Source organism: Thunnus thynnus, chromosome 4 (assembly GCF_963924715.1).
Source record: "Thunnus thynnus chromosome 4, fThuThy2.1, whole genome shotgun sequence".
Taxonomy (NCBI): domain Eukaryota; kingdom Metazoa; phylum Chordata; class Actinopteri; order Scombriformes; family Scombridae; genus Thunnus; species Thunnus thynnus.
This window is the reverse complement of record NC_089520.1, coordinates 33,879,565-33,892,169: the sequence shown is the minus strand read 5'-3', so window position 1 is coordinate 33,892,169 and position 12,605 is coordinate 33,879,565.

Here is a 12,605-nt window from a genome sequence, read left to right as displayed (position 1 = left end):
ATGAACGGTCTGTACACCCAAACCAGAAAAAAGCATATTTTCCCTCTCACACCCAGTGGCATCTCTGCTAATGACACTTCTGCTTGGGGCTGGTATTTACTTTTAAGATGCCTACAGAAATGAGTGTTGAGCTGTCAAGAACTGAATTCTGGCATCTGATCAGATTCAGACAGTAGGTGCATTTCCACTCACAGGTTTATGTGCATTTCAATTTGCACATAAACCACCCAAGTGGAAATGCCAAAAATGTAAAAGAATCTTGAAATATTGTATTTTTACACTTATTGATAAATGTAACATAACAGACTTAACAAACAATGATGACGTAGGTCTACATGAAGCATTAAAGATCCCCTCCAGACATGTATTAAGACATTTAAAAATACTCTGCTTGGAACAATAATATGTGTCTGATATGGTCTTTCTAGAAAAAAAGAATAATTGCCACTGTAAAATCCTTAAAGTTACATCTAGTCCTTCTCCAAATTGATACATGAAACATGCATACATACAAACAACATAAATACATACATTTTAATTACATCTTCTTGTTTTGCCCTCTTCTTCTGCAATGGTTTCATGACCGCTTGGCTGGAATATTGGCACCACCAGCTGTTTATCTTGACGACCAAACTATAATATAACAGCAGTGGATGGAAACCTTAAGCCTGCTAGTGTTCAGACAACATTTGTATTGGAAAAAAAAATGTTGTTTTGATATTAGAACCAGAACAAATGAACTTGTATTAGCACTTGTATCCACAAATGCACACCACACATCCTTCTGCCAACATGTCAGTACAAAGGAGGTGAATGGAATTTAGAGTTTGTTGTGCTCACAACAACAAAGAATTACTTTTGTAAAATCAACCGCAATGTTCTCAATGTTAAACAGTTACTTCTGATAATCCAGTTAGTGTATTGACTTAAATATCACAATACAATTATATAAAATAACCTTACATGATCAAATAAAAACATTAGGTCCAAACAATATTCCATATACAATACAAATCTGTCATCACATTGATTAAAATAAAATCACCCAACACCATATTCACATTCAAATATTTAGAGACAAGATTGCAACATAACCAAGACTCTGTTATCTGTTCCTATAAACACTGAACCAAGATTATTTGAGTCTCAGCTGAGCTCATAAGTGACTGTAGACACTATTTTCTACCTATACAACCTCATATTGTCATAGCTCTTGAGAGGAAATCCAAGTTCTTGTCATTGTGATGTGGGTGAATTGACTGATATTATTTCTAAATGAGTAGTGAAGACTAACCAAGGTACAAGAAACAGAGTTGTAAGTCAGTGTTACCTGATGCAGTGAAGTTTAATATAGTAACTAATGAGAAGTAATTTGATCTGCATTTAAAGCCACCTGAGTCTGCAGGGCTTCTTGTTTACAGGCCAGTGTTGTGTGCGAGTGTGTGTGTGTGTGTGTGTATGCGGTACGTTCTTCAGATTCTCTGGCATTCCTGCAGCCTTTTGACAGCTGAAATAAAACCACACTGCTCGTGTGACATTTAAATCAAAAACAGTCCCATAACAACCCGTCACTCGTACTGTTTGCTACTTTTTTTAGTGTCTTTTACTGATGTCCTCATTTTGTAGGTGGCCTTTAGGAGCAGTCTCCTTCTGACTAACCTTCTGACCTTTTCAGCAGTTTCCAGCACAGTTACACAAACAACCTGTCCAGCTCCAAGCTAAAATAGGATGATGAAAAGCTGTGTAATACAACACCTTCTGCTTAAACAACCCAGGTCTCTAGTCAGGAAGATGCTGATACCTGCACTGTCTGTTGCTAAAGCTCTGAACGTATCTACAGGACAGGAATCACTCAGTCCAATATTTGTCCTGTTATTATGCGTTACATACAGCATATTCCCTTTACAGTTCATGCCATACAAAGTGTACAATATTTTATGGGATAACTCCAAATCTCCTTATGTAACCTTGGTATATTTTTCTTGTAATACGTACAAGTACATTGATTTATGGCTGTTGTTTTGGTTAAGTCTAAAATTTCACTTCTCTCTTATTTCCAATCTTTGCTTCACCATTTGCTGTTGCAACAACCAAACTGCCTCATAGGGATAATTCATTCATTTTATCTTATCTTCTAATAACATATATCATTGACTAAACGTTCAAATAACCTGTAATTGTATCCTGTTATTTTTTTGCGTACCCCTTCCGGCCAAGTTTGGCATGAAGCTTCGGCTCCATTGCTCTGATGGAATGTCTGATGTTGGGGCGAGTAATGCTCTCTAATAATGTTTGTAGTCCTTGCAAAGAAACCGTATTATTTCTCCTGAGAGGCAGTAAGACAGGTCTTACTCTGAAAACCTCTCTCAGCTATCGTTACCTTCCCCCTGTTTTTCATTTCCTCCCTTCAAACAGACCTTGAAATTTTTGAGATTAAACCATATATGGACACAAGGGAGGAACAAGGAGTCTGGTTAATAATAATAATAATAATAATAATAATAATAATAATAATAATAATAATAATAATAATAATAATAATAATAATAATAATAACAATAATAATAATAATATCTGCAAAGATATGTTGCTGTTGAGTCCTGTGATGAAATCATTTGTTTTTAGGCAGCATAAATTAAATTCCATTCACCTCCATTGTGCTGGGTTGGACATCACAAAATATCAACACATAAAACTGAATAACAGTTGTGTATGTGGACACCACTTTGTAATCAGTGGGTTCAGCTGCTGCAGCCTCACACATTTATCAGCAACTGTCTAAAATCCAGCATGCAACCTCCATGACAAACTATGGATTATGTTCAATGCCAATGTTTTTTTATGTCCAATGACAATGTTTTTTTATGTCCAATGACAATGTTTTCTCAAATTCTCGCTTTCTCCAATATCTGCACATGGAACTAGGGTATGGTTAGGATTAGGCAACCAAAACACTCTGTTAAGGTTCAGGAGAAATCGTGGCTCTAATTGCAAGTCTGTGAAAGGGTGTGAACTGTGGGCTCCTGCATGAAAGTCAGATATGCTACATTCCCATCCACCACCACGACCTCCACACCCTTACTATCTGCCGTGCTACCTAAAGGAATCACTAATTCCTGCATTGGATTTAAATTGTGAGGTGCGGAACCGTCCAAAAGTACCAGTCAAAAGTTTGGACATATTTTCTCATTCCCTTGAATAGAGAACAGAACAGAAAATCATTTGCCTTCAGTGTCTACTTTCACTTCCAAACTACCTCAGAAAGAAACTTCAGCACAAGAACTGTTCATTCAGGTCTTTGTGGCATCAGTTTCTAGTGCCAAGCAGTGGCACAGAAACCTAAGATGACCTAGCACGATGTCAGGCATTGGCTGGGGTGTTGGGTTTGGCAGATGCCAGGAGAAGGCTACTAGCCTGAATTTGTAGTGCCAACTGTTGGTAGAGGAGAAATGATGCTCTGAGACAGATGATTTTAGACAATAGTTGGCTTCTAATTTTGTAGCAACAGTTTGAGGAGGACACTTTCCTGTTTCAACATGACATGTTCTCATGCACAAAGCCAGCTCCATACAGAAATGGTTTCCTCACTTTGGTGTGGAATTACATTACTGGCCTGCACCGAGTCCTGACCTCAACCCCATCCAGCACCTCTGAGATGAACCACAAGCAAGGTGTTATCTGAGCCTGTAACCCTTGTAACCATGTTAGAAAAAAGAGACAGGGGTGTCAAAGTGTGTGGAAAGTAACTAAGTACATTTACTCAACCATAGAATTTAAATACAATTTTGAGGTACTTGTACTTGAGTATTTCTATTTTATGCTACTTACTGTTTCTACTCTACTACATTTCAGAGGGAAATATTGTTCTTTTTACTGAATTTGTTTTAGTTACTAGTTACAGATTGCAAAATATAATCAATAAATACATTCTGATGTATTATTATAGATTAACCTACCCAGCAGCATTTAAAGTTGTTAAAATTAGCCCCACCTTTATCATAAGTACATATACTTTTACATCTACTGGAGTAAAATTTTGAATGCAGGATTTTTACTTGCAACAGAGTATTTCTACACTGTTGTATTGGACTTTTTAGTAAAAGTAAAACATCTGAGCACTTCTTCCGCCACTCACATAACTCAGGCAAGTTTATTTGTATAGCACCCAAGGGCAATTCAAGGTGCTTTATATAATATATTAAACACATTAAATTGAAAAAGAACAGAATTTTTTTTTTAAAGGAAATACAAAAAGTTAAGAACCAACATAAATACAGGATAGGTAAACATGTAAGGGCAAGATTCAGGGATTAACTTGTCTGTTACTACACTTTAAATGTACCCACACTACAGGTTTTAGTCGTCAGTTACTGGACCCCCTGGACTTTTTAAATGGTAAATGGTAAATGGGCTGTACTTGTATAGCGCCTTTCTGGTCTTCCGACCTCTCAAAGCACTTTTACACTACGAATCACATTCACTCGTTCACACACATTCATACACTGAATGGTACAGGGGCTACTATACAAGGTCCCAACCTGCCCATCGGTGGAAATCTAATCATTCATACACATCCACACACTGATGGCACAGCCATCAGGAGCAACTCGAGGTTAAGTATCTTTCCCAAGGACACATTGACATGCGGACTGGAGGGGCCGGGAATCGAACTGCCGATCTTCTGATTAGTGGACGACCCGCTCTACCTCCTGAACCACAGCCGCAAAATTTCAATATGTCAAATTCTTTAGTTTATGACCAAATACCTGCAAAACTAATCACACTCCGAGGCACCCTGTAGGCCATTTGGTTGAGATGCATACCATATAAACGCACCATCCCTGGTGTTAAACTGTGTTGCATGTCATACCTGTCTCTCACATTTTCACAACAAACTCAGTGAGGCGCTAACATTGCTGTGGACTTCACATGATGAACAGCAGATACAATGTTCTGTGTGGCAAGTTTATGAATATGTCGGGCTTTACCTCCTCCCACATGTGTGTAAAGCAACCTGAAGATCAACCCAGGCCAAATACTCCCAAAATCTCTGTAAAGCTGTCAAATCCAGTTCCAGCTGCTGTGGTTTAACTCCTGCTCACATCAAAGTTGTGTTCTCTCTGCATTAAGATAGAGGCTTTAAAAGTTTTACATCATACAAGCAACTGCCTTTAACTATGTTGGTATGACAGGTGATGACTGATGACCGTCATGAAACAGACCACCTACAAGACAAGATGAGATGGTGACAAATTCGACCCCAGCACGGAGTGTGTTTTGTTCATATTGACTAAACACTGGAGGAATTAAGCTATTTTGATGTTGCCAGCAGACTACGCCAAATGTCATGACTTTTCGGCAAGAATGAATACAAACTTTTCAATCTCTGGACACTAGCAGTCTCCTCTTGGCCTGCGTGCTGTCCTGTGTTGGGTGGGAAATGTTTCCGCTGAGAAAGCTTCTCCCTCAGCGTCCAGTCAGGTCAGAGAGGGAAGCTGGTCCTCGCTCCTACTGTTCACCTCCAGCCTGCATCCCTTGACAGGGTGAACAAGGTGCGACATCTGCAATCACTTTCCACTTGTGAAAACAAAACTTTGAATGGTTTACAGTGTCCTTATGCAACTCCTCCCTGAAATATACTTATGGAAATTTCCCGTGTGTGCATAGTCTGTATTTTGTAACTGTTTGTCTGACACATGCCTAATTTACTAGTAGCAGGCTTATTGATGTATATCCCAGGCTCACAATATACATAAGGGTTGACATGTTTATTTTATTTTATTTTTTTGAGTGAATTCTTTTTATTTATTTATTTTTTTAGTTTGTCTTATTATTTCAAATCAGGTTGAGTGTAGTTTTCTTATGTTAAGTAATGTTCTGCCACTATGTTTAGAAAGTACGAGCCATACAATGCAACATATTTAAAGTCCCTCCAGTCACAAATGTGTTTTGCGTATTGTTCTCTTGAATGTTTGAGCTTCACTGTGCAGAACATGTGCAGAGTTTGTTTCCGCATTCATCTGCTGAAAGGGGAAAAGTTTCTCTGTGCTCACCTTTAATCTCAGTTTAACTCAGTTTAACAACTTGATGAGAAAAGTTGAAGTCTCCAGTGCACAGACACTGAGAATGGACTTTTCAGTGAAGTAGGAGACATCTTTCATTCAGCACTTAAACTGACAAATGTTTACATATTCATATGTTCATAGATTCTGTATTTTTCAATGAGGAAGGAGTAGATGTAAATTTAGGAATTTTTGAAAAGTAATTTAACTTTTTTTGTGGAAAAAACACGAGGCACAGGTTATTATTCAAAGTGGAGTATATTTATATGTCTTAAAACATTACTGGAGGGGATGAATAAAATTGTCTTTCTCATATAAAAAGACAGATTGCAAAGTCAGCATTTCTTGTTTAAAGTGTCCAGCATATGAACATACCCGCTTATCATGTTATTACAAGAAAGTTTCTTGTTTTAATAAGATAAGTCAGTATGTTATTGTAATGAGAATCATGTCATGTTTCCAGTTTTTCAAATGAGATATACTGATTTTTTGTAATAACGAGAACATTTTGTGATGTAACAACATAAATTAATGTTGTTCTAACAATTATTTATTATTTATTATTATTTATTTTTCATTTCTAAGCTTTTGAAACTTTATTGTAGCTTATATTACATATGTATGCAGATACACAGATATGCTGCGGTACATATACTGTATACAGTATACAGTATATGTACACAGTATATGTACTACTGTATACTGTATGTATAAGCTGCAAACATACACGTGTTGTCGGCTACACCAATTTTAAAATGCAGATTTTTGAAATCTGGCAATTTTGAAATATCTTGGTGTGTCATCAGGCTGTAACAGGCTGGTGTGGCTTCAAGTAGACAAAGTAAAAATATGCATTTCTGATCTTTAGAAGATATTAGATTTGATTAGGCATTTGATACACAAGTGCAAATATGTATTAGCAGCAAAATGTATTTAAAGCAAGACCAATGAATAACACATTACAAAGGCTGAATTCTTAAGCAGCAAAACACACCTTTACTTTACTTTACCTTTAAACATTTGGTCTGATATGATTTGTAGCTTATAGTGGCTAATGTTATCTAATGTAACTGACATTACTTTACAAGCTGGAACTATGCAGCTGCTGTAGGCTGCATATGGGTGAACGTGCACCAACTTGCTCCGATATGTAAGTTAAACATGTATCTCCACAGAAGCTTTAGTCAGTTTTCTGGCTTTAGGACTCTTCTTTTAAAAAGCAGAAAAATGTTTTTTGTGACGGTGACTACTTCATGTAGGCTGCAGCTGGTAGTTTAAAGCAGCATTAATTCATTATTACAGCTATCAGATAAATGCAGTGGAGTAAAATTCTAAATTACCTAGGATTTTAAATTATCTTCTAAAATGGAAATACTTAAAGTACCAGTAACCTATGTAAAGTGGTTACTACCCACCACTGTTGTCTGACAATAGTGACAAATAACAATTTATTCTGTAGAGAGAGGAGACAACCGACAAGCAGCCAGAGAGATGAAATCACATTCATAATGTATTAGGCCTACATATCCACTATATGAAGAGGCTGTGGGATATATTGTATGTGCAGCTGTTTAAAGGTAAGACTGTTCAAAAATAAGAGTTTTGAGAGTTCACGTGGTTCTGATGAGTAGCTGTCAAAAGCCTGTGTGATTCCACTGGGGTGTGAGTCCATATAATGTTTTTCTCTGGCAGAAAAGCACTGGCACTGCTGCGGTAAGAGCACTTGGATTTTGTTTCTACAACATCTTGACAATTTCTATGACAACACTCACCAGCACCTCCATTTTCTTGGTCAGCAGGTTGATGAGCCTCGCCTCATCTAATATATGATTGGTTGCCTGAAAACGAGCAACAGTGACGACACCAGCACCTTTCTGAAAAGTTCAGAAATTTTCAACTAGAAGCCTTCTGACAAATGACACTGGGTGTGGCACTTTTCTTTAGGTGGCCACATGCTTACACATACACTCTCTCCTCATTGGTAACAACTGAAAAAAGCAGATGGCGCTCAGAAAAAAACACAAACTCTTACACAGCATACACCTTTTTGACCTTTTTATTACTATGACTAAGGGCCCTTTCACACGTACCTCATTTGGTCTGGACTTTCTGACTTTTCAGTTTGATCTGAACCAAAACTACAGGTGTGAAACCTCCCCGAGACCACCATCTGGACCAAATAGCCAAACCTTGGTCCGACGAAAAGAGGTGGTCTTGGTCAGGATCAAACTGAACCATAGTTCAGTTTGTTTCTAGTGTGAAAACAATTTTTGGATGGTTCGGACATTTGGACCAATTACAGGAAGTTCTGGCTAGCTATCGTCAGAACCGGAAAAAGGAAAAATGAGCCACAGAAGCACAGGTTGAGAGGAGGAGACCAAGTTTTTAATTGAAATAAGGTCTGATGACATTATAAAAAGTCAACAGGAAAAAAATGCCAACACTTTCAATCTATGTTTGGAGAAGATGAGAAAAAAGATATGATAGGATGGGTGAGCAATGCCACCTGAAGATAAAGCAACTGTAGTTTGTATAGTATAATAATATAATAGAATGGCAACGAAATGAACCTGTTTGCTCATTTTTCTCCATTAATTCAAACAGTGATATGAAACCAAAACTAACCAGATCAGATGTATACAATGTAACAAAACCATGAACCTTGGTTCGGACAGTCAGGTGTCAAAAGGCTGTAAAATACTCCTTTGTGCTTAGTTTCAACAATTTATGTGATGTACAGTATGTCATGACGTTTTCCCCAGTATGTTAAGCTAACATTAAGCATTCTGAGCACCTGTATGGGAGGATAAATTCATTAATCCAGCACATGCTACACATTGACCTTTTGGTGCTGAACTATGTCTGACCCTCCCTTGTGGAAACATACACTGTTTAAGTCTTAAATGTAAAGAAAAAGAAATACATTGACATCAAGAGCTCAGAGAACACATACTTAACACTTTGCTCAGGAGACCGCAGCTTCCTGCATTCTGCCTCACATATGATGATTGTCTTTGACAGACAAATGAGTTCCTTTGGAGACACGGCAGTCTGGTCTGGTCTCTATGCACTCTTCAACTTCAAACATGACTTACAAAACAATGACCATGAGATCTTGTGCGCCTGACATCTTTGCATTAGTCAAACGAAGAAGGTCATAGAAAGCTCTCACTGGGCCCCATATACAGATAGACCTGTAGTTTACATTGAGATCCCACTGTGTATGGCATACCAAAGTGAAGGAGCTAGAATATGACAAAGAAGAATGGGAAACATGGATTAGTGAAGGAAATTGCGTTTTTGCAATGAATCAAACCTGCAGGAATATATAGCTTATCTACAGGAATGTTTGTAGCGGCAATCCTACCAAAGTCACAGCTAAAGAGAACATCTGAGAATATGATACACAATTTATGAAGCTATCATCAGGGTGGAGGACACATAGTCCAAATGCCCTTCATCCCAGGACTTTCATAAGAATGAAAGATCTCAAGGATCTTGGGGGACATATTGTTAAGTCACAATTAGGCAACACGATCAAAGATTTTTAAATGCTTTTTCAATACTGTGACGGCACAAGTGAAAATTCATTCACTTCCATCATATTGGGGTAGAGGCAGAAATCTCAGAGACACCATGAAGAGATACCTCTAGAATTTTTTGTTTATAATAATTGGTTTGAACTGACCTTTTAAATACCCCAGTGTATTTTTTTCAGAAAAAAGGTTCACAAGTACTGTTAAGTACCATAATGCAATTATACACCTCAAATTTTACACCATTAATATGCTATTAATGGCAGAGAATATCTTTTTAGTAGCTGAATTAATGATTTAGATCAAGATTTATTCCTGTCTGTGTGCAGTATTCTGGCCCATCTGAGCAATAAGACAAAACAAAGCAACTAAGGGTACTGTAAAATGTGTTAGCATTATTACTATCTGTTGCTATATTTTTGATTATTTGATTTAATGATTAAAGAGGGTGCATTCAGTGTAAAGCCACAAATATTGCTGCAAATATTATGCAACAATGCATTTAAGCATCAAAACTGAAAACTCCCTGTAATAATAAACTTGACAGGACAGAAAAAAAAGCATTTTAATTGTCTAGAGGAAACAAAATGTTCTCATTGCTCAGATGGTGGTCAGGACTCATCCTAAGGATGGCTGCTTTATTCGAAATCATTTCACTGGATAAAGTTGGAATCTGTTTGTAATATCTTACAGGTCTGATGTGAAAAAAAAGAATATTAGTTATCATTATATCCTCCCTACACAAAAATGCTGTGCCATGTGCATAAAGCACACAGCGTGCATTCGAAATTGTATACGTTTATATCAGTCTGGCTGGATGACTTCCTAACAGTTTAGGAAGTCTTGTCTTGTGTTGGAAGGCACATGTGACAGAGCTGGACCGAATAACATACAGTAATGCCACTCAATACAATATTCAGCTCAAATGTTGTGAGAGATAAGTGGGTATCTCTGCCTGCCTCTGACTTCCCTTCTTGTCTCTCCACCAGTTAGAGGCTTGTATTGTAAAGACCATCGTGGGGTCATATTTCTGAGGCCAACGTCATTTGAAAGCTGTGTGCAGAGTGAGGGGAGCTGCAGTCTCCTGTGAGGTCTTCACCTCACAGGCTGCTGTGCAGAGCTTGAAGCAAAAAATAAAAATACAAAGAAGAAGAATGGGTCACAGACTTTGGTTTCAATCTTTCTTGTATTAATATTGTTTCAACTCATGCCAGCTGCAGTGATTTGCGGCACTTTAACTCAACACAGAAATGCTGACTCCTCGGAAGGAATGAATAATAAATTGGTTGTGTATCTTCTGGCACAACAAGAATGCCATGGTGATTCTGTGCAAATGTAAAACAAGCAACGGGTCATGAAATCTAACCAGCAGTGTCTTTCAAACATCACTAAGCGACATTACACAGACACTGACCTCCTCTGTCAGACTTTGCTCTGCAAAATGCGGTATAAATAACAAGATAATAACCAGAACAAATCAGAGAGAAATACACAAGACAGCATGAGGTCTATTGAATTCACCTTTCATGCACATTTTCACTCTCTCAGGAGTTGCCTGGATAGGAAAGAGCAGCTGGTTATTTTTCCTTAGAGCAATCTGATTAAGTATTTTTTGGTTGTTGTTCAAGGTTTATGAATCTAATAGAGATTCTCTTAGTCTCACGGGATACATACTAAATGAAATTAGCTGACACCCGTGTCAGGTAACCAAGCCAATAAACTCAAACTCTCCTGCAAATTATCCACTGAAACTGAAGATGGTACAAGTCCCACCATGTTCTTGGAACTCAGCTTAGCTTTCCTTTCATTGATCAGTACATAACATGAACTGTAGTAATGTGGTTACTGTAAAATCTGCATATACGATATGCAACAGATCAGTCGAAATCTGTCTTATCAGGTTTTTCTTACGGTGTGTGTTCAGATATGGAAAGTGGCTTATTTACACTTACAAAGGCCAATTAATGTCTGTTTTACTCTGACTTTAATTAGAATTTAATGTTAGGTTTACACTTTATCTTGTCTGTCTTGAATACTTACATTACCATACGTACATCGAAAAACAATTTTTTGTCACAGTACTCATTTCTTCAGTCCATACTCAGTGTGAAGTCATCCCTTCCTAAATAAGTCTATTTTCATAGCTGTGCAGTTTACCATTTAAAATAGTCAAATTTCTTGTGTGCATGTCAACATACTGATCGAGGAGAGTTTTGCTGAATTTCAAGAGCAGGGTGAGACTATAACCATACTCAGATTCAATAGGTAATTTGCAAGGATATTTGAGTTTATTGGCTTGATTAAATGACACCAGACATGAAAGTCTTGTTTTAAGATGAGACCACAGACTCTATATAAAGATGGATATAGCGAGGTGTGACAGTTTGAAGCCCAGAGTTGCGGCTTATGGTCGGCACCATCTTTTCCGTTTGTAGCCAGGAGCTTCCAAATAAGGAGTGCAGGCTGTTGCCTTTCATGCTCTGGAATCACGCCCTGCTACCTCGGACCCAAGCAAACTGGGGCTAACGTTAGCTACTTTAGTTAAATTATGCTAACACTGCAGGTATTGTTATCAAGTAACATTAAACTTACCAAAATATTACAACAATAGTCTGACTCAGTATGAATCCTGGAGCCGGGGAGAGCAGCAGGTGAGCCAACTGTCAATCACATCAAAGCTACTATAAGTCTTCAAATCTTATTAATTGAGCAATCATTTCCAAAATGACCAACAGCACACTTATTAGAGGGCCTGAATTTAGCAGCTGAGACCATAATGACTCATTGAAAAAAATAACTGATATTATTTCTTGAGAGAAGTTGATGCTTTTTGAATGGGAATCAGTTGGAGCATCTAGTGGCTGTTGGTGGCACTTTGAGGTACTTCCATATTGGCTTCAGTCTCAAGACGTGGTAGTTGCCGCTTGGATGAGACTTAAAAATGTCAACCTACTCTTTCAATTATTTTGAGTATAAGAATACATCTATGTGTGATAATCTCTTCTTT